We start from the raw sequence: 23,638 nt of genomic DNA on the forward strand, positions 1-23,638 counted from the left end.
TTTATGAATCTACAATTATTTTCGCATTTATTTGCTTTATGTAATCCTCCAATGCCTAGCCGTGGCTTTATACTTAAATAATCCTGCATTTATTCTATCGGTGCCAGTTGTTTTTCCATTACTGATATCTTTGAGCAATTTTCTATAGTACATCTATTGTGAAGTTATCAATTGCCATGTATTCTCCCACTCCTTCAGTTTATCTTCCTCTCTGTTCACACTGTTCCACGAGTCATTAGAGTAAGGGAGAGAGATCAACTTTGGAACAGTTTTCAGACATTCTCACATAAGTCAGCCTCGTAACAGAACTTCGACGCTTTTGACTGGTGGCGTTTACTGTGACCATGGAGCAGTCTTTTCTGAAATTACAAAAACTACTCTGGAAAAGTAAGATTTCTCTGAATATGAGAATATTTTCCAAAGTATAACATGCTAATGTACCCAGAAACAAATACTAAGTAGAAATTTTAAAAATCGGCTCAACACTGATCTCAGAAGTCTCTCTATTACAAGGAGATTGAGTTGACCAGTAAAAGATTTGGACGTCAGTACGCCCATCCAACATTTTCCTCCCCACATCATTTCACTTGGACCACTATAACGATCAACAGCTCCACTATGTGTTCCCACCACATACCATATGAGTGGCGTGATCATCTTGGAAGTTCAAGGGTGTAATCGGCCCTGATTTCAATTTTGTGGATGACTATATGCAACTGCGCCCTGAGTACCAGGTGCGAAACCTGCCTCTGCTTAAATTTCGACTAATAATCAACACCAGTGGCCGAAGACTTCCGGCATAATAAGTCATCATCATTCTGCCAATGGCCGTGTCAAAGAGGGCGGAGGAGCAGACAGAGGTTCTAGCCAATTTCTTTCCTTCGGTTGAGAAACTGCTACTAAAGGCTGAAGAATCAGCAAAGATCAACTGCATAATGACGCAGAAGGCAATGGAAAGCACTGCATTAAAAACTCATGCATTCACAGGACATGTGGTCTGTTACTGAAGAAGTGTCATGTTGACCGCTCCATTGGCAAAAGATTCCGGAATAGTCTCCCATTCGGATCTCCGAGAGGGGACTACCAAGAGCGAGGTGACCATGACAAAAACGCTGGATATCCAACGAAAAGATAACGTTCTACGAGACGGGGCGTGGAGTGTCAAAAGCATGAAATTAACAGGGAAGATCGAAAATATGAAAAGGGAAACGCTAAGGCTCAACATAGATATAGCATTGATCGGTGAATTGAAATGGAGAGAGGACAAGGATTTCTGGTCAAATGAGTTCAGTGCAACATCAACAGCAGCAGAAAATTGTATAACGGGAGTGGGATTCGTTATGAATAGGAATGTAGGTCAGAGAGCGTGTTGTTGTGAATAGTTCAGTGACAGGATTGTTCTTATCAGATTCGACAGCAAAACAACACCGACTACGACATTTCAGGTATGCATGCCGACGTCGCAAACTAAAGCTGAAGAGATAGAAAAAGTTTGTGAGGCTATTGAACGAGTAATGAAGTACATAAGGTGAGATGAATGTCTGATGGTCGTGGGGAACTGCAGTCAGTGTAGCGGAGGAAATACAAGAAAAGTTACAGGAAAATATGAGCGTGGGGCAAGGAGTGAGGGAGGAGAAAGACAAAGTTCTGTAAGAAGTTTCAGCTAATAACAGTGAATATTCTAGAACTACAAGAGGAGAAGATATACTTGGAAAAGGGCAGAGTGATAGGGGAAGATTTCTCTTAAATTACATCATGTCTAGCAGGGATTCCGAAATGAGATACTGGATTGTAAGGTGTACCCAGAAGCAGATCCAGCCTCATATCGAAATGTGAACAAGATTAGGCTGAAATTTTAGAGATTAGTAGGATGAATCTGTACGCAAAGAAGTGGGATGCTGAAATGCTAAGGAATGACGAGATACGACTGAAGTGCTCTAGGGATACAGAGAAAGCAATAAGAAGTAGCTCAGGTGGCACTACAGTTGAAGAGGAATAGACATCTCTACAAAGGACAGTCAAGGAAGTTGGAAAGGAAAACATAAGTACAAAGATGGTAACTGCGAAGAAACCGTGTGTAACAGAACTAATAATCAAGTTGGTCGATGAAAGAAGGAGTACAGAAATGATCAGGTTAATTCAAGAATACATAAATACAATTCGCTGAGAAATCAGATAAATAGGACGTGCAGAGAAGCTGAGACTAAGTGGCTGCATGAAAAATGTGAATAAATCGAAAAAGAAATGAATGTCGGTAGGACTGACTCAGCATACAGAAAAGTGAAAAAAACTATCAGTGAAATTAAACATAGTTGCGGTACAATTAAAAGTGCAACGAAATATTTCACTCTTAAATACAGTGGAGAGATTGGATGGATGGAAAGAGTGCATTGAAGACCTGTACGAGAGATAAGATTAGTCTGATGTGATAAAGACGAAACACGAATCTATTTAGAAGAGACAGCACATCCAGTATTAAATCAGACTTTAACGGAGCTTTGGAAAAATTGAGATCAAAGAATGCAGAAGAGATAGATAACATTTCAACATAATTACTAAGATCATTTGGGGAAGTAGCTACGACACGGGTATTCACGTTGGTGTGTGGAATGTACGACTCCGGCGATTTTGGCTTTCGAAAAAATATGACCCACAAAGTTGCGAAGGTTGCTAGGGTTGAGAAATATCGGTTCAACAGCTCATGCATCCAAGTTGCTGACAAGAATAATGTGGAGAGGGATGGAAAAGAAAACATGAAGATGTGTTATATGAACATCAGTTTTGCTTGAGGGAAGGTGAAGGCATCAGAGATGCAATTCTGACGTAGCGGTTAATAATGGAAGCAAGACTAAAAGAAATCAAGACTCATTCATAGGATTTATCGACCTGGACAAAGTGTTCGACAATGTCAAATGGTGCTGGATGTTTGAAGTTCTGACAAGACCAGGTGTAAACTACAGGAAGGGATGGGTGATATACAATAAGTTGCAAGAGTCAAGAAAAAATTAGAAGAGTGAACGACCAAGAAAAGAGTGCCCGGATTTGAAAGGGGTAAGACAGGGGTGTAGTCTTTCGCCCCTACTATTCAATCTGTACGTCGAAGAAGCAATGATAGAAATAAAAGGATGGTTCATGAGTGGAAATAAAATTCAAGGTGAAAGGATATGAATGAAAACTATTTACTGATGGCATTGCTATCCTGAGTGAAAATGAGGAAGAATATCATGTTATGCTAAATGGAATGAGCAGTCTAATGAGTGAACAATATGGATTGAGAGTTAATCGAAGAAAGATGAAAGCAATGAGAAGTAGCGGAAATGAGAACAGCAGGAAACTTAACATCGAATTGATGGTCATGAAGCGGATTGTTGTGCTTCACTAAACAAACAATCAAACAACTCGTATTAATGGGTTTTGTTACAAAATGACAATTAGAGATACTTAACACTAGCAATTACACAGATGTGTCGCAAGAAATGGGTGACATACGAAGTAATCAGTCTTTGCAATGATGTCTAATTGACAAACGTCTCTCTTGAACTGTTATCGAAGTGCCTAACGTTTACGCTGCTATCTAAGTGGCTCCTAGCAGTCGGACGTGGCGCTTACATCGTCTTCACGTAGGTGACGCTGATGTAGATTTCTCTTCCTGTAAGGGAGGTCGGTCAGCATACGACTGGCTGACCTTTTCTCACAGCCTTCGCTTGTCTGTCGTTCCCGAATGGCGTGTCCGGCGCTGACTGTACGCCGTAACATTCCTCCCCCTCAAAGCGACGGATCATCGTCGTATATGGAGCACGACAACTTGGAGGGAGGCAGGAGTGTAGACGGACAGGAAGCTGTGTCTGCGGGAGAAGTCAGACTTCCGGCCATACCCTGCAATCCGGCATTCGACGTGGTGGAAACGTCTCCCGGCAAACACCCAAAAGGGTACGCATCCATCTCCTGAGAGCCATAACAAGATGTACAAGGTGTCTGCAGCTGCGGCGTGAGTGGGTCCAGAGGACGAGAGGAGGCGGAGGAGGCGAAAGCTCCGTCTCCATGGGGTCGTCCAACGGTGTCGTGATGATACCCTATGGCGGCTGCTGTGGCCGCGCTGTCCTCTGTACACGTGAATCTGTGGGAAGAGATAAGGAATGGTCACCGTGTTCATGATAGTGGCGAATTTGATTGTGATGTTAGCGCTGCCGTCCTTCTGGGCCTGAAATGAGATGCATGCATGCGCCAAGTCGAGGAAGGATCTCGCCTCGCGCCGACTGTCTTCTGGAACTAAGAACTCTGAAAAACATAAAATCATGCGGCGCGAAGTGATACTTGTGGCCTTACTACGGCGCCGGATGCTGAGGAGGGTGTAGCAGGTCGAGCAGTATCCGACGGCGGAGGCTGTGACGCAGTTCCGCCGGCGATGGTCCTTCTCGTGGATGCGAACGACAGGAGGCTAGAAACAGTTGAAATGCTTGATCCAAGGTGTGTGCGGTGCTAAAGGTGGCCATCTGCTGCTTGAAGTTACTGGCAAAACGTTCTGCTTCGCCGTTTGACTGCGGATGGAGCGGTGCACTAGCTAGATGCTGTACGCCATTGCGTTCACATAATGTTTCCTGTTCATTTGACAAACTGACTTCTGGCAAACCTTCGAGACTAAAAGTAGTGGACCACTCCAGAACTGTGCAACGTGACATGGCAGAGCAAAAGGAAACTTGCTATAAGTTTCTATCATAATCAAACCATCCAATGATGCAAAAAGGTCCCGCAAACTCTATGTGTACACACTGCCATGGTGATTGCGACTTAGGCCAAGCAGAGAATTTTTGGGGTCTGTTTCGTACGAATAATCCCTCAGTGTCAGTGAAGTAACGGCAACACTTCCTTTTGCAATGCTTTGGGGATCAACACACTTGACCGTCCACTGAGATTTTGAACAAGAATCACACGTTGCTGCTTAGCGAGGCTATGCCGACATGCACTGTCGGCCCACTACAGAGTTCTTTACGCTGTGCGATAAGCGAGGCCAGGACGTGCGCATGTACTTTAGGAAAATGTTCAAATCGGAATCAGCTTCCGTGGCCTGTGCAGTGTTCCTATGGTTCAGAGGAAAAGATTGAAGCAATTCAGAATAATGAGCATCGGTGTGACAACAAGATTCAGCAGAAGCGTCAAAGTCTGTATCAGGGCCAATCAGAAGACGTGAAAATGAGTCCGCAGTAACGTGTTTAGCCGTCGGACGATACACAATCTCGTACTGGTGTTGAGACAACAACAAAGCCCATCTTTACAATTTTTGGGCAGTTCGTACAGGAATTTGCTTCGTTGAATGAAACAATGACTGCAATGGCTAGTGATCCGTTACTAAGTAGAATTTTCTGCCATACAAATAGAAGTTGGTGACACCTACACAACGGCCAATGTCTCTTTCTCTGTTCGTGAATAGTTACCCTGAGCTTTGGACAACACTTTTGATGTGAATGCAAAAGGCCTGTCTTTATCACCAATTCTATGCGAAAGCACTCACTGATTCCGCAAGAGGAAGCGTCAAATTGCAACACTACTCGTTTGTCAGGACGAAAGTGAACCAAGCATCGATCACTGAGCAGTGCATCTTTAAGTTTTTGAAAAGTTTCTTGACACTCATCTGTCCAAAGAAAGGGGACGTTCCTGAGACGCAAGCGATGCAATGAAGCTGCAATTTGTGCAGAATCCTGTATGAACCGAATATAATAGTTCATTTTTCTTAAAACTGACTGCAATTTTGTGTCATTGCGATGAGCTGGCAGGTCACGTATGGCTAACAAATGTGACTGATAAGGATATAAACCTTGACTGTTATTGACATGACCAAAATACTGCAACTCAGGTTTAAAAAAAATCACACTTGTCCAGTCTACACTTAAGTTCTGCATGAGATAACACACGAAACAAAGCACGCAGGTTTGAACTGTTCTTCAGGTGTACGACCTGCCACCACAATATCATCCAAATAGTTTGAACAGTTTGGTATTTGAGTAGTCAGCTGTTCCAAATGCCACCACAAAATGGCAGGTGCGGAAGTACTGCCAAAAGGCAAACGCAAATATTTAAACGAGCCTAAATGATTGTTTACAACACACGCGGTCTGAGATTCTTTATCTAGTGGTATTTGAAGATATCCGTAGCGTAAGTCAGTTTTTGAAAAGTAGCAACCAACGCCTAATCTGTCCACGAGATCTTCTGGCCGGGGCAATGGATAAGTATCATCACAGTTTGTGAGCTGATTGTAGGCTCAGAGAGGTGTATGCGACCTGAAGCTTTGGAGAGCAAAACCAGTGACCTTGTCCAATGACTAGCTTGTATGGGCGCAATAGCTCCGCTATCTTACAATTCTTTAAGTTCGTAGGTAACTTTGTGCCTTAATGGAATGGGAAAAGTTCTGGCCCGGCCAAATTTCTGTTGAGCATTGTCTTTCATAATAATATGTGCAACAAAATTGTTAGCCTAGCCTAAATATTCGGAAGACAGTTCAGGGAATTCCTTAAGGAAGCTAGCTACACTGTCTTTGGCATTGAATGCAGTCCGTGACAAGACATTGTCCAGAATTTGAAAGCCAAACATATCAAATGAATCAAGGCCAAATATGTTCTCACATTCCCGTGATTGTAGCACAGTCAAAGTCTCAGTTCGCGAATGCGAGCGATACAGGGCAGCAATGTACATGTTCCGAGAACGGGAATGTCTTGTACATTATAATCCGTCAGGTGCGTGCTAGTTTTAGACAGGCGTGGGGAGCCTAAAAGTTCATATGTGTTACGATTCAGCAATGTAACAGAGGCACCCGTGTCCAACTGAAATTTTGCACGTTTTCCACTAATATGCAAATGAACAAAAAGTTTGTTGGACTGGCGTAGCACTGAAGAAATTGTTTGCTTGTTAGTTTTGCTAATGGCGGCAGCAGGCTTTGAATACACTGCATTGATTACATGAGCTTTGTGACTAAATTTTTGTGCGTGGGCAGAATACTTATGTTTTTTCCGTGACAAACATGCCGATTGTACGTGACCTTTCCTGTCATTATCACTGTGCTTGTCTGGGTGGGCAATATTGGCGTTTGTACAGTGAATAGCGCCAAGGGCATGACTAAATTCTATTGCCGCCTGGGTTAGCCGCGCAGTCTAGGGCACCTTGTCACAGTTCACGCAGCTGCCCCCTTCGGAGGTTCGAGCCCTTCCTAGGGCATGGTGTGTGTGTTGTCCTTAGAGTAAGATAGTTTAAGTTAGATTAAATAGTGTGTGTGTCTTGGGAGAGATGACCTCAGCAGTTTGGTGCCATAGGAACTTAGCACGAATTAGCTCTGTTCACTGAAAAATCACCAGTTTAGCATGGGGCCCGCCTGCTGTTGCTGTCTAGTAGACCGGTCGTGAGCAAGAGATGACTCAACCCAACTAACTGGCGGCATCTCAAATTTATCAGCCGCTGGGGCAACGGAATCATACTGATCTAGAATTTGCCCTACGTGCTGAAACGATGGATTTGATTGTTTGAAAATATGTTCTCTAACTTTGACATCAGCGAAATTGTATACAACCGCATCACGCAGTATAACATCTGAATATAAAGCACTACCAACACATCTGAATTCGCATTTCCTTGTCATATTCTGCAAATATGTTACCACTCGCGATAAGTTTGTTCTGACCTTGTCTTGCAACGAAAGAATTGGTACCAGCTGCCACCACATTAGCTTGTTGGTTATAATTGTTGTGGACTGGCAAGATAGCCAATCCACAGTGACGGGTAGCTGAAAGGCACGCGTTTAAACCCACGCAGGCTGGCGTGAGGTCTGGAACAGTTAAAGGAGTTATACTAGCAAGAAAAGTACGTATCTGCTGGAATACTTAACTTTAATCCATAATTGGTGAACATCGGTCTGACGGTACATGCATCACAAGATAAATAGCAATTGATAATGGCGCCTTGCTAGGTCGTAGCAAATGACGTAGCTGAAGGCTATGCTAACTATCGTCTCGGCAAATGAGAGCGTAATTTGTCAGTGAACCATCGCTGGCAAAGTTGGCTGTACAACTGGGACGAGTGCTAGGAAGTCTTTCTAGACCTTCCGTGTGGCGGCGCTCGGTCTGCAATCTCTGATAGTGGCGACACGCGGGTCCGACGTATACTACCGGACCGCGGCCGATTTAAAGGCTACCACCTAGCAAGTGTGGTGTCTGGCGGTGACACCACAATAATAGTTATGGAGACTACAACCTGATCATTTGGAAGTTCACTCGGATTAACATTAGGGAACAATTTCTGAATGAGGCAAAAGACTCCACTTCCTACTATTGACAAAAAGTCATGTAATATCACAGAACCTGATTCTTTATGAGGAACGATGCAAGCTTTATACTGTTGCAACCACTAGAACCATTCCTCTTCTTTTTCACTAACCTCGCGATAAGGCGGTATGAAAGTTGGAGCTACAGTTGTTAGATTTTGCACAGCGTTTCTAGCTTGGTTTGCGAATAACTGCTGTACCGTGTTTAGTAGCGTTGTAATCAACTGCGTCTGAAACTCCCAAGAAAAGTCTAGTAGTATCAAACATAGGCCTCAATGTGAGGAAGAAACTTCTGAGAATGTACGTTTAGCGCGGAACATTATATTGTAGTGAAACATGGACTGTGAGAAAAGTGGAACAGAAGAGAATACAAGCATGTGAGATGTGGTCCTACAGACGAATGTAGAAAATTAGGTGGACTGATAAGGTAAGGAATGAGGAGGTGCTGCGCCAAATCGGAGAGGCACGGAATATGTGGAAAACACCGACCAGGAGAAGGGACAGGATGATAGGACATCTGTTAAGACACCAGGGAATAACTTCCATGGTACTAGAAAAAGCTGTAGAGGGCAAAAACTGTAAAGGAAGAAAGACAGTTGGATACATCCAACACATAATTGAGGACGTAGGTTGCAAGTGCTTCTCTGAGATGAAGAGGTTGGCACAGGAGGGGAATTCTTGGCAGGCCGCATCAAACAAGTCAGAGGACTGATGATTAAAAAAACTCAGTGTTAGCTGCGTTGCATCTATTACTTGCAGATGAGGCTCCTGAGCACTTGGTGGGAGAGGTGGGTTGCCCATTGTGGAATAGGCAAATGCAATTAACAGAAATGGCAAGCAGTAAAAATAAGCACACAAGCAAATAAAATTTCTGCAACGCCCTCCTAAAAACAATGAATACAGAAACACTAAAACATGTAATTACATCCCTGCAAAGGAAAGACAAGGTTGAATTAAGACGCCAGCAAAACAAAAATCCCTCGACAGAAAATCTGTGGCAGCTCATTGCTCTGTAAACAGGTTGTTCCTATGGTATTCGTTCACCTCGTATTCAATCTTGTTTTGTCTATGAATCCTGCATAGTCAGTTCACTGGACAAACAATCAAACAAATCGTATTAATGAATTTCGTTTCCTCCAAAAATTAGGATTTATTCATTTGCCAAATATCCAATTAAAGACATAAACTGAGGCACATTTTAAATTTTTGGGAATGACGCAGGTACTATCTATGTGTTTTACTAATCAAATGTCCGCCCCCGGTAGCTGAGTGGTCAGCGCGACAGAATATCAATCCTAAGGTTGGACAGTAGCAGCACGCCATTCTAAGGAATTACCTTAATATGTGCAGGCTTACCTTAAAAACCCAAACGGCTTCATTTGAAGCTGTGCTGCGTCAGGAAAGAATGGAGTGCTGATAAGGAGCGTCACTTTGCGTTCAGCGAAGAATCGCTGTTCTTCATTGCCCTGGATGACCAGCTTCCGAGAATTTGGAGGTGAGCTGAGCAAAAGCCCCTATTCTTCCAATATTTTAGATAGGTTCCTTGGTGTTACTCCTGGTGTGGGGTACCGTCTGCTATGAATTCGGGTATGGCTAGCAGTATTTGAGAGAACTCTGAAGGAGATTCGTCAGATCCATTCTATATGTTTGGGTCATTTGCTTGTATTATTTCCGGGCTTTAAAAGCCTCTAGTTTCTTGTGTGTGTTGTCTCCATAGTGAATGCAGTATTGTAGCTCTTCAAGGCATAAGAAAGTTAGGCAGAAGTGCCGAGAGGTCTACCAACAGGTAGACACAGGCGTGTTTGTATGGGGATTCAGAAAAGGGTAGGTATCAGATAACAGTGGCCTTTGGCTTAGCGCGCGGCGTCTCTCTGACTATCCGCTGGTCAGATCAATAGCAAGATACCCTTGTTCGAGCCCTTGGTAAGTCAGGTAGTGCCTCTAGTAGACACACCAAGACGTGGTTACAGCTATTGCAAAGCTCTTGGTATATTTTATTATTATCTTACAGTTATATTTCAGGCTTAGAGAAAAAGGCACAGTTTCGTGTGGGGGGGAATTTATCTGTTTTTCACATGTATAGTACTTTCTCTACAAATAATTCGGCTACCATCTAGGGTGGAAAGTGCAAGGAACCACGCTTAATCACATATTTTATCAAGTTGTTTCATCGTTATCCAAATGAGAGGCATTTGTTTGCGCTTAACATAGTTTTCGAATTCTGCATTTCCCGGTTTTTAACGAACACTGTAATTGAGTCTTTGTTCAACCCTCCTTTGCATGTGATGCTGTGATTCGATCGATGCCTTCCGCTTTGCTTGTCATTTCGTAAGGGTTCGCAACGTCAGGCTGATTTTTCATCAATGTGTGGATTTTGTGGCTAAATAGTCGTATTTAGTACTTCGCGTTTTTGTCGGTGTTCTACTACGTGTTCACTAGATTATCTTGAGGGACCTATTCCTATTCACAGTTGAATTGTGCTAACTTTTCGTCAGGTAGTTAAATTTCTTCAGATTTTTTTCTGATTTCCGACTGAATGCGTTTTCATGATTTTCTTACGTAATTGTTTTCCGTGGATCCACATCCTCCTCTATACTCCGATACAAGAACGATGGAGGTTCGTGCAAGCTGTGGCACGAATAACAATTGCTATGTTGCCTATTCCAAGCCACTGTTACGGTAGATGCATACACATTCTTTGCTCTAGGAAAAATAGTGTATCATCCAAAACATGTCCTTCAGTTGCTTGTGTAGAATTTACCACTCGCCGAACCTATTAGCGACGAAGAAAAGCCACAAATGGAATAAAAATCATTCAATAACATGCTTAAATCACAGTTAATGCTAACACTGGCTAAGACGTTCGCAGCAGAGCAGGGTCATCGTCGTCGGAGATCGCCTGACGTAGTTTCGTAATTAAAGCTGAAACTCGACCACGATCGTCTGAAATTAGCAGCTACAGTGACGTTGGATGCTATAGCTTTCAGCATTAGATTGTTGTCCTTGGTTTACGTAGAAAAACTGCTTATACGTGAAACTAAATTGTTTCTGTTTTTCGTATTTCCGATTTTATGCCTTTTAGTGATTTTTTTCACTGTCGTTTGTGACTGTTTGCATTCTCAATAGATTAAACTGAAGCACCCTACAGCTTTCTGAAATCGGTTGCTCTCTTTCTTTGGTAAAGAGCATATGTGTTAATTATTTATTTTTTATTTTTGTCAGTTTAAAAAATTTTCGCTGTTTTCGGACTTGCTCCTTTTGGTGACTTGCTTCTCCGCTCAGTATGCCGTAGTATCGATAATAGCTTGGTGGGGTAGCTTCTGTCTTGTTAAATTTGTGTATGAATGATCGAGTGCTCGATTACGTATGTAATTGTTCTGTTTATGAAACTACATGTTTCCTTCCCAGCCGTCACATTACGATGCAATGATCCCAGTTTCTATTTAAAATAAATCGGAATAGATCTTCAGGCTTTCCCGGCGAGGCCTTTTCGTCTTGCAAAATCGGGTTTTCTGAGGGTAATCCGTATCGTACTTGCACGATATTACCATCGCGTAACTTGAAATCTGTGTCAGTTAGTATCACCCCCCACAAACAAACCAACCCTCAAAATTTTACTCGCCCAGAAAAACTAGCTATTACATGTATGCTCTTCAGCCATAAGATATATACATTTTATTACGGCTGGTAATTGTTCTGGATTTTGGGCGTAGGATCAGCGACATTCAGCCTATAAATTGCAAGATGCAGACGTGCCAACAACTTACAGCTAAGAGAGTTCACTGCGCTGGGTAAGTAGCATTAACTTTTAAAAATGCGCGAATATGTCAAGATGGTTTTCCCTTCTTTTAGGTCCTATAGGCTTCCCAGGACATTCGCCTATTTTGTGCTATGGTAGGAGCGTTTTTCATTCCGGTTCCCAACTATCAATCAACGATAAATTTGACATTTGACCACCGTAGCTCGGCAACTGAGTAGATTTTTGTTGACTCGCGGGGCAATTGCTTAGCGTATAGGTTTGTTATTGTCTTTTAAACCATGTTGCTTATATCGTGGCAGCGGATAAATTTGTCCGTAAACAACAGGGAGATGATTAATTACATGTATTTGTTTACCTTCCCACAAAATTTGAATCGATTCGAACAACTCAAACGTATAAGTGACACGCGTACGGTAAAAAATAAATAACTACATAAATGAAATAAAAAACAGCGTCTTCCACGTAAAATCGGAAGGAAGCTAGATTTTTTGGAAGCAGTTTTCCAACTTAAGCATAGGAATCCCTTTGAGCTGTGTCTACGCTGGCAATTCATGTAAGGATGCATTTTACGTGATAGACGAGCCTCAACTTTCAACAACGCTATAACGAATAAGGATTATTGGATTAAAAATAATTTTTCTGACTTTATCCATACATTTACCTTTGTGCAAACTTTGAACCGATTCGTCCAAGTTAAAAATACACAGGTGGCGCGGTACAAAACTTCACAGAAGATCGTTTTCTTGGCAGGCACCAACTCGTAAAATCCGGACGGTGCACTTACAAAAAGTGCCTTTCGATGACCATTAATCTTATTCCAATTAATATCTTTTTAATTGGAATTAAACCGATTAGCACAGCTTCCCTGTGCGCCAGCTCTGGTTTGCCGTTCAAATCTTACTTAACGTACTGCAAGACAAATGTTCGAATGGCCTCTGGTGCAAGCTAAGCAAAAAAACTTTTCACCACATATTCTGGTACGTTATTTCTATTTTGAACTGAAATTTCCTCAACCTTTAATGTACATGGAGTGGAAGGACTTGACCTGTACAGTGACCATTTCATTTCAACATATTTACTTGCATCATAGATAAATCATTAAGAGAATTACAATCACATATCAGATAATTTCGTTAAGAAACGCCATTCAGGCAAACTTTAGAAACTGCTTGTTATATAAAATCACAAATGAATTAATCTCTTTAAAAACATTTAAAAAACCGGCACTCGGCCCAAGTAAATCATTTAAAATAAACTTTACATCAAATAACCAGGATATCAATCATTATTTCCACATAGATTGACAATCGCTCTTCCCGGGCGAGATATTACCAAACGACTTTACAGGGTTATAGACAGTTTGATCAATGAAACTTTCTGGCAGATTAAAACTGTGTGCGCACAGTTTTAATCTGCCAGGAAGTTTCATATCAGCGCACACTCCGTTGCAGAGTGAAAATCTCATTCCAGTTTGATCAATAATAACCCAGTTATTTTCTCATCCAAATTGTCAAACGCCACTAAGGTTGAATTGCACCGCGATTTTAGAAAACTGTTTCTATTAAGACACATTCCTCTAGAGATCCCTCAAAATTCGTAAGACCAATATTTAAAACAATTAACCCGGGCAATCTGGCAGAGCCACCACAAATTTTAGAAAACTGCACCCCGTCCAATAACTGACGCCCGAGATTTTGAGGCAGCGACTTGGCCACGAACGGTGGAGGCGACTGAGTACTTATCTTCGAATTAAGATGTGGACTCCGTTTGTACTTCCACCTCGTTCAGAACACCGAAATCGGAACCAAACAGCACACGCGAGCTCATGCGAAGTCCACCGCACGCACGCCCGCTAGTAATTTAAAAGGGGAAGCTCTGCACTTCGGTGGCCCACTGCTTCCGATCTCTGAAACATAAATCAGAGGCGACAACAGGGAACCAAACAACCTTTCCTTCACCTTAATACTCAAACTTATACAAAAAACTACTTCGCTAAAATTGACAATACTAAAACTGATTTCATTCCTATAAGCAGAACCACTTACACGAATGATGCAAACCGAACTGGCTCACTGAAACCCAAGCATCTCATGGAGCACCTTATGTGGGCCTGTAATGTACCACACGGCAATCTTTAGACACGGAATATAGATCGTTCGGTAAGGCTGCGCACACGCATCGATGTTTAAGAAAACTTGCCAGCTGAAGTAAGAACAGTACTATTAAGCAGCGAAGCACACAATAAGAGACATGAAATATCACATCACAGTCCTTGCAACGCTTTGCTGCCTCAAGAGCAATCATCATTATATTTCACTAATCGTTGGTAGGACTTGAATTACTTAATTTGATGCTAGCTGCAGGATCGATGTAGCGAAGACGCCAGACGTTGCTTACTCCGATAGTAACAGAGTGTTTTTTCACGGAGGCGAGCATATGCATAGCTTCACGAGGTTGCCCAGAAGCCACAGCGCCGGCCCGCTGTTACTGACCCCAGTACGATCGGGCGCTAACTGCCGCCCGTACTCAGGCACGCCGTGCTCTCTATCGTCTCTCCAACGTCTTGCCAATACGCGCACTTCCGCGTGCCGTGGCCAACGTTGTTGTCCCTTATCCCTCCGTACAGCCCGCTATATCCTGAGCCGGCCCAGGCTCCAAAGACAAACTTCTGCAAGAGGGAATCGATAGTGCCTAACCAAATATATCCCTGGCACCAGTCCCGCCACGGCTCATGTACCTAGCTCAAATATGAAGCGAGCACCAAGAACCTTCCCCTCCCGCGCAACCGAGATTATGGGCACGGCCGTCTCAGACATATTTGCCATAGAGCTTTCCGTGCTTTATCGATTGATTGCCTCATGTCTATTATGGTTTCTGCTGCAACTGAAAATAAATTTTATTCGGGAAGTCTTACACAAACCTTAGCGCTTTTAGATTTAAGCCACCTCCCATTCTTACACGTTTAGACGCTACTAATGCATAAAATACTCGGTCTGAATTTAAATAGTAATCGTTGTTTTCCCGTTGTCTAAATTAAATTTCAGTGTTGATAAAACTTTGCCTATAGCCAAAGATAATGAACTTGTCCCCCAAAAGTCACAGGGTATGTTGCAGAACTCCAGAATTAGAGTTCAGTTAAATGAAACTAAACTATCGTATCCCTAGCGGAGGTCGCTAACGGGAGCCTCTGTGTTGACGCCCGACCCGGACATAAGCCGGTTAGAATCCATTTTGTGGAAAAAATTTTCACTACAAGGATTTGGAGATTTGGAAGGCAAGTGGGGGGAGACGGCCGAAGGTGGTGGCGTATAGTTCTCATCATCAGAGTTTGTACAAGTGTCCTGCTTTAAATACCAAACTTCTTTCTAAAGAAGCAAGGGTACGTGACATTATTGGTAGTGATCCATCCGTCGGCTTTGGATATTAAGCTCTGTGGCCCATTTGTTGCTATTAGCGAGGAGCAGACTTTGTACCGGCACCGGGTTGCGACCTCTCCCTTCTATCATCATCATACAATACAAACACTACACAAAACTCCACGCAAAACACATATAGTAGTATTACAAATATTTTAATAGAGCATGTTGCCAAATAAATAAAATTTTAAAAAAATGAGTATAACCAAACGGTATGTTTCACTAAGCTACAGTGGTGCGGGTAAATTGACTTTCATGACCAGCAGCGAAATGGTAACTTTCAAGAGACATAAAGTGTCCTCATCTGTCACCTCTCTTCTGACAGTACCATGGTGGTATTTTTCTACAGGACAACGCTCGACCACGTGTCTGTGAGAACTGTGAGTGATGTTGAGGCACCACCATGGCTAGCAAGATTCCGAGATCAGTCCAACGCAGAACATGTGGGTGACTAGCTCGAACGTCCATTACGTCTCATTGGCAGCATCCCGAATATGAAAGACCAGTTACAATAGTTGGCCAGCTTTCCCCGGGAGAGGATAAAACGGTTTTATGATCCCCCCTCCAAATTGAATCAGTCCACACATACAGGCCAGAAGCGGTGCAACACTATGCTGGTAAGTAGGCTCATTCTGATAACTGGGCTCATACTGTGAAGATATCTGAAAATCTGACTTAATTTTGTATTCTGTGAAATATCAGTACATATCTTCTCAACCCGTGAAGTTTGAGTTCGTTTCCTCATGCACTTCTGGGCGTTTCACATACTTTGTCTTGCCTCAAAAATTCAGTTAACAGTTAAAATGGTTCAGATAGTTACTGATTAGCTAAATAAGAGTTCTAAATCTTCCATTCAGATATATCTGAAATTTGTGTCTATAGTTCATAAGCATTACAAGTTCTAAGAAATAACTGGTCCGGTACAGACTCGAGTGGTTGAGAGAAATGTGACTATAATAAGAATCAGATGATAATGGATGGAACACGTAGCCAGGGGAATGGATGGTGGATGGTCTGAGTAGGTTTTGAAGTGGTATGCGTAAAAGCAAAGAGGACGTCGGAATGAAATGTGGTTAGACAGCGTTTCATAACACGCTAGAGCAATATGAATGAGTCTATGTGGAGGCGGTAAAGTAAGAAGATGAGGGGCAAATGCTCAAAAGCGTATTTCGTATTACTAATGAGGATAATGGTCCACAGATAAGGATACACTTTCTTAGAGCATTCGAAAACGTTTCGCAAGAGTAGAATGATCACACTCTTTATTTATTGCACTCAAGCTTCTCACAAAATGACTGCCGAGTGTCATGCTAAATGACACCGCAAAGTTTCACCGCTACGTCCCTCTACCCGTTGAATTGTCGAAATGGAAATTTCCTATCCCTGCGTCTTTCACCACCACGAATTGCATGTTTATCTGCTGACGTTCCGAACATTTTAGCACCAGACGAAAAAAGTACAATATCATCACACATCGCTGGTCTGAGGGTTTTGGCGCAGTAAAAATGAAAGATACTGAAAATTTCCTGTTAAAACACAGAGTAATATTCTAGTCTACCACACTCTATGCTAGACGCCATAAATCACGATCAGGATTCCGCATTCTACAATTAATCATTGATAGAATCGAAGAAAATCTTTTGTATCATGGAGAAATTTAGGATCACGCGCTATATCATGAAAGATAAGATGAAATGCCGAACCTCTGTTTACAGCATCTGTAAATTTAGAGAAAGGTTTAAATGCTTTACATGGTTCCTTTATTGTATGACTGATCGAGTTTAACTGAATGTTCATCAGAGCACATAATAAAATCTTAAAAGTTTATCTTGAAGAAATCAGCACTAACAGCAAAATTCCCTTTAAATACTACATAACCAGCCTAAAAATCATGACTGGTGTCCTAGATTAAGAACCTTACTACGTAATGACTTCCGCTTACAGTAAGTATTATAAAATTACTACACCATGTAACAAAAAGAAAATCGATCTCGTTGTTCCACTCACAGGGATTAAAAACTCTATACTCTATACCCACCGAAATCAAAAGATATGCACTTTCACGTATAATCACCACGTAAAAGATTCGATGGTCTGCTGAAAATAAATAAAAACAGTATTTCAGGCCATCCGTCAAATCCTGTTAAGCCCTTAAGTGACTAAAAATAATTTCATTTATCATAATGGAAGATTTGTGGACAGCCTGCAAGTGTGTCACTCATGACCTTATTAAGCTACGTAGTTTTTCATCGTGAGAGCGATGCGTTTCGAAAATTTATTCTCATTGCCATATAAAAATATTTACTCAAATATTTTGCGTGATTTTCATGTGTGTTGTTCCGCCTGTCTTGCACCTTAGTCATTTTTGAGGCTATACTGCAATTGGGAATCCAGAAACATTAATTTCCTTGTTCGTCCATAGAAGAGACACAATTTCAAGTTTTCGTTTCTTGCGATGGAAATGTGTAATCCTCCATCTAAACACAACTAAATTTTATAAACTTTTTCATATAGTAGGTACCAAAATTCATCTTTCCACTTTACAGGTTGTCAAATGTGATTTGAAAGTGTATTTTTTTACGGTTTTCAGAATTTCTTGTTGCGTACTTTAACTATGATTTTTTTTTATAAGGGAATGGATCTTTTAATAAAATACTTGTAAAATAACTATAAAATTATTAAAGAAATATTCAGAACAGTTAAAATATGCTGGTAACATTGGATATCTGTGCAAAGTTTATTTTAAATAGAATTGTAGAAAGCAGCTGTGTTCTCTTGCTATAGTAAGGTGGCGTTTGCATTTCGAATGTGCGTTTCAGCTTTGCGCCAACGATTTTTTCGTCTGTTGTAGATTTCCGCTGATGAAAGAATGATAAATGATCCTCAGCATCATATCTAATATCCTCTACGGTTTGCTTTCGATCTCCACGATGTGCAGGCTACGTATTCTGGGTAGCTTCATTTAAATGTTTTCGTCTCCACTTTAGAGTAGTTTTCGTGCCAAAATCAACGATTCTTAAATGTACTGACGAAAATTGAGTAGATTCAAAGTCTCCTTTTCAAGAAGCTAGGATATTTTGCCTCACGCACACATTCAAGCCATGAATAGGTTACACCCTCATCAAAGGCATGGTGAATATGCACTCTGTCCACTATCGTGATCGAATGAATTTCCTAAAAATTGAAACAAAAAGTCGTACTTGTCAACACCGTCCATGGTATTGTTGTACAGTTCCACAAGCTCACGTCTCCGAGCATCAATGTACGATATCATCTTATCACAGTGTCTATAGCTATACTAATTGTTTCCAACGCTACTGAAGTGTGACAAAAAGATCACTGAGGCGTTGTCAAGCCACTTTGTGACGAATACAGCATCATCCGTGCTGATAATCTCCGACATAAATCCTCGTGGTTCATTTTTCGTGTCTATACACTCCTGATGAAAGCTGGCCAAGGGTGCCAGTAACAAGAGTCCCACAGTAAATGCGCCAAGGAAATCAAATACTCTTTTGCCAGTGGTGGCGCCTGACGATGGCAGTAATGTGCCGCCGAAACTAGTCATGTGATGGAATAAAGACATTCTAAAGATACATCTGTTGTAGTACTTTTACTCATATATATCATGAGCTGAAGTCCCTCGTCCAAGCAGTAAGATGGGAATCCATAAATGAAATATATATGTTATGCAGGAGGCATGTACCCTAATGATATGGTAACAATGTAAGAGTATTTGACAACTTTTTATAGAATAAATGCTTTCAAACCAGTACAAAATGAATATCCTCTGTAAATGCTTTCAAACCAGTACAAAATGAATATCCTCTGTATTAAAGCACACATGTTGTTTTAATATGGTATAAAGGAGGCTGACAACTGTGTTAGAGGAAAAGGGAATAAAGAGAAATATAGTGTTACCAACAATATGTTAACTACAGTACAAACGTTGAGATCCCGCAAGTTATCGTGGTTCTATACATTAGGAATGGAATCTGATGTTTCATGAGTGATGAGTAGACTTTCTGTAGACGTAATGAGTACCAAGAACACCAACCAGACTACATAGAAGAGAGTGAACTCCGTGAATAAACGCAGGTAATAAATTAATCTTAAATTATCTATCAGATCTGTGATGTGTGGGGGTAAGTACGCAAAACGGTGTGTGAAATCAGGGAGTGTGTGGTTGGTTAACTGGAAAACACGAGTCTGCCGAACGATTGGTTCTCTACTCCTTCCATATTACTTCATTTCCAATGTTGGACTTATAACAGATTATGAACTGTGGTCACAATACTACAATAGGGAAAGTTATTTCTAAATACGTGGGATAAGAGATTGTTTGACTTTCAAAATGCATTCGATTACTAATCTGTATAATGCAGTAAATGAACATGAAATGTTCAATAAAGTTACCACAGAAAGAAATTTTAATGTTTTGCTTATAAATTTTTTAAAGGAACTGAATGATCATTGTTAACTTCATGTTGAGAGATCACGAATGGAACATGAGTTCTGACACATTGTCTGGGAGTTTATAAGTGATGTTAGCATAACAGTTCTCAATGACTGGAAATGATTAGCTAAGTAATGTTAATGTAACATAATTATCATTTGTAAGGTTTTTAAATTAGCTACAATAACGTAAACAAATTTCGTAGTTGGATGATACGCTAAATAGCGAGTGTTACGTCTCAAGAGCTGGATACACCCTTCATTGCATGTTATCATTTAATTTATTGAGATCTACACTTTTTATCGATTCTTTGCAATGACTGGCAGAGTATTTACTTACATCTATCTGAGGGTGGAACGTACAGAAGTTGACAGTTAATAATGCTTCTTCTTGAATAATGTATGTGACATGCAAGAAGACCATCATAGTGAATCAAATCCAAGCATATTGGTATGTGAATAAGCTAGGCTTCTTCACACGTCATTAAAACTGAAATGTATAACAGGACGATGGTAAGAAACACGAGAAAAAAAGTAAGGCACTCATCTGAGAAAATATGCCACACAACGTAGTACTTCATCGTCGCTAACATTGCGCCTGTAACTAGTGCGGCTTACAAAATATGTACACCACTATTGTCGATTGTATCATGCATTCTCGAAACAGATGTCGGACATTGCAGTGGGTCTCGTTCCGTGTAACTGTGGCGCCACTTTTTAACGTTTAGGTCTCATCCATACAAAAATAAGTCCACTCGATTTACAAACACTTAGGTAAACCATGTACACACGCAACGGTGAAATGTTTCACTTAAGGTAATGGCTTCCATGTTGAAGATAGAGTACGGCCGTTAAGGCTCCTACACTCAGTAGAGAGGATGCTTCAGTGAAGTTGTGGGAGCTCTTCGTTTGTCTGTAAAGTGGTTGTAGGGTGTTCTGATTATCAATTAATTGCATAGTTTCAATAATTCCAACGTTTTACGGTATTTAAAACTGGCGGCTCGTAACTAACGCCTAGAGTGGAAATGTTTTCGTGAGGCATCGGCAACTCGACTTGAAAAGCTAAATTGCACTTATCAGGATACAGAAGCTTTAAACTGGTTTTGAAAATTAATTATTAGTTGCCGAGAAAGTATCACGGTAGAAAGGTAAATAACTCGTCCCTCTTTTTCAAAATTTTATACTCTAAGACAGTACATGTACCAGTTGCACGTACTACGCTAAGATTTGGCCTAACTTTAGTTACAGTCTCAATTCGTTGCACAACGGATGCACTTTTTATTTGCGCTACGTGTCAAGACATTTTGCAGCTGTAGAGTATATCGGACGTCTACAGACAGTGACTGCCTTCTCCGTCATGAAAAGAAAACAGGCCACTCAAAGAGACTGACAAGTGATTGGTAGAGTAATTGGCTCACAGACCATTCTTATGCTAATTCACAATGAGTACCCACGGTAGATAATGGAGACATTCACACAGAGAAAGAAATATGAAAACATACGGTACCTCTCAGCCGTTTGCAGACTTTCTCTGCTATATCATGGGTAGCGGCTGTTATTTCCAGTACATGTTAGAAGTGTGCAACATTAGAGTTATATGGAAATGACAAAAGTATGGAATCTTTAAAAAGATCTGTCAGATGAGAATTTCGTGCGTCTCTAACCCCCTTTCACTTTCATTTCTTTCCGAGACGTAGGCCTTTGAATGTTAACACCGTCGTTATAAATGCACGACCGCATATTATTTGGCCAGCTGTCCCTGGATACATCAGCGACGTCACGTCCTGTACTCAAGAACACATCTGAACGCAACCGCGCGGGTTAGCCGTGTGGTCTCGGGGGCCTTGTCACGGTTCGCGCGGCTATCTCCGTAGGAGGTTCGAGTCCTTCCTGGGGCATGGGTGTATGTGTTGTCGTTAGTGTAAGTTAAATTAAGTGGTGTGTAAGCCTAGGAACCGATGACGTTAGCAGTTTGGTACCATAGGAACTTACCACAAATTTCCAAATTTCCATCTGAACGGACACAGTTCGTCAACATCGGGTAGACGATATTGTGCGAGCGAGAGTTCGGTGTGAACACATTCTGAGTAGGCCACGACTACACGGGAAAAGTATTTCTAGCATTCTACCAAAAATGTTTGTATAAGTATACTGTTGGCAGTGATGTTTATATGCTAGGGCTGGCCGGTGTGGCCGAGCTGTTGTAGGCGCTTCAGTCTGGAACCGCGCGACCGCTACGGTCGCAGTTTTGAATCCTGCCTCAGACATGGATCTGTGTGATGTCCTTAGATTAGTTACGTTTAAGTAGTTCTAAGTTCTAGGGGACCGATGACCTCAGATGTTAAGTCCCATAGTGCTCAGAGCCATTTGTACCATTTTTAAGCTAGAATGGTCACAGGTCTCTAAATCCCTGTAAGCTCAACGAATTATAGCTTGGGAAATGACAGCTTTTAACGACCATCGAACAAAAATTCTAGCAGCTGTTATGGTAGCTCGCTGGAACAACGAAAGGTACCTAGCGACTGGTAGAATGCGCTGGCAGTTCCTGTTACCAAGAAGGGTCATTTGGCAGATGCTAATAATTATAGGTCAATAATGCTGACGCGTCTGTTATAGAATTGTGGTATGTGTCTTACCTTAAAAAGCTAAGAGATTTTTGGAGAACGAAAATTTCTTCTTCAAAAACAACGTTGTCTCCGCAAAGAGAGGTCTTGCGAAACTCATCCCACTTTCTTACAGAAATAATAAATCTAGAATGGACCAGTATAAACATGCGATTCTCCTGTTTTTCATCTAAAGAATACCCAAGTTCTGCAGTTTAGTGAGAAAAATGCGTTCTTACGGTGTATCGGACGAGATTTGCGACTGTATTCACGATTTCCTTGGAGACAGAACTCAACGCGCCGCCGTTAAAGAATGGATCCTCATGAGATTCACAGCGCTGCAGGTGACGACGCCCAGATTGATGGCGTGTTCGTTGGTTTCAGGAAAGATTTCCTAAGGGATTATTATCTATGAAATACATGACATACACTAAACAAAACTCTACTTCTACATCTACATCTAAACACGTACTCCGCAATCCACCATACGGTGCCTGGCGGAGGGTACCTCGTACCACAACTAGCATCTTCTCTCCCTGTACCACTCCCAAAAAGAACGAGGGAAAAAAGACTGCCTATATGCCTCTGTACGAGCCCTAATCTCTCTTATCTTATCTTTGGGGTCTTTCCGCGAAATATAAGTTGGCGGCAGTAAAATGGTACTGCAGTCAGCCTCAAATGCTGGTTCTCTAAATTTCCTCAGTAGCGATTCACGAAATGAACTCCTCCTTTCCTCTAGAGACTCCCACCCCACATCTTCCCAAAACTCTACCAATGAACCGAAGACGACTATCCGCCTTCCCCATAACGGCCATTACACGCTTGTCCCACTTCATATCGCTCTGCAATGTTACGCCCAAATATTTAATCGACGTGACTGTGTCAAGCGCTACACTACTAATGGAATATTCAAACATTACGGGATTATTTTTCTAATTCATCTGCATTAATTTACATTTATCTAGATTTAGAGTTACCTGTCATTCTTTACACCAATCACAAATCCTGTCCAAGTCATCTTGTATCCTCCTACAGTCACTCAACGACGACACCTTCCCGTACACCACAGCATCAGCAAACAGCCGCACATTGCTATGCACCC

This window comes from Schistocerca serialis, chromosome 5, assembly GCF_023864345.2.
Source record: "Schistocerca serialis cubense isolate TAMUIC-IGC-003099 chromosome 5, iqSchSeri2.2, whole genome shotgun sequence".
In the NCBI taxonomy this organism is placed as follows: domain Eukaryota; kingdom Metazoa; phylum Arthropoda; class Insecta; order Orthoptera; family Acrididae; genus Schistocerca; species Schistocerca serialis.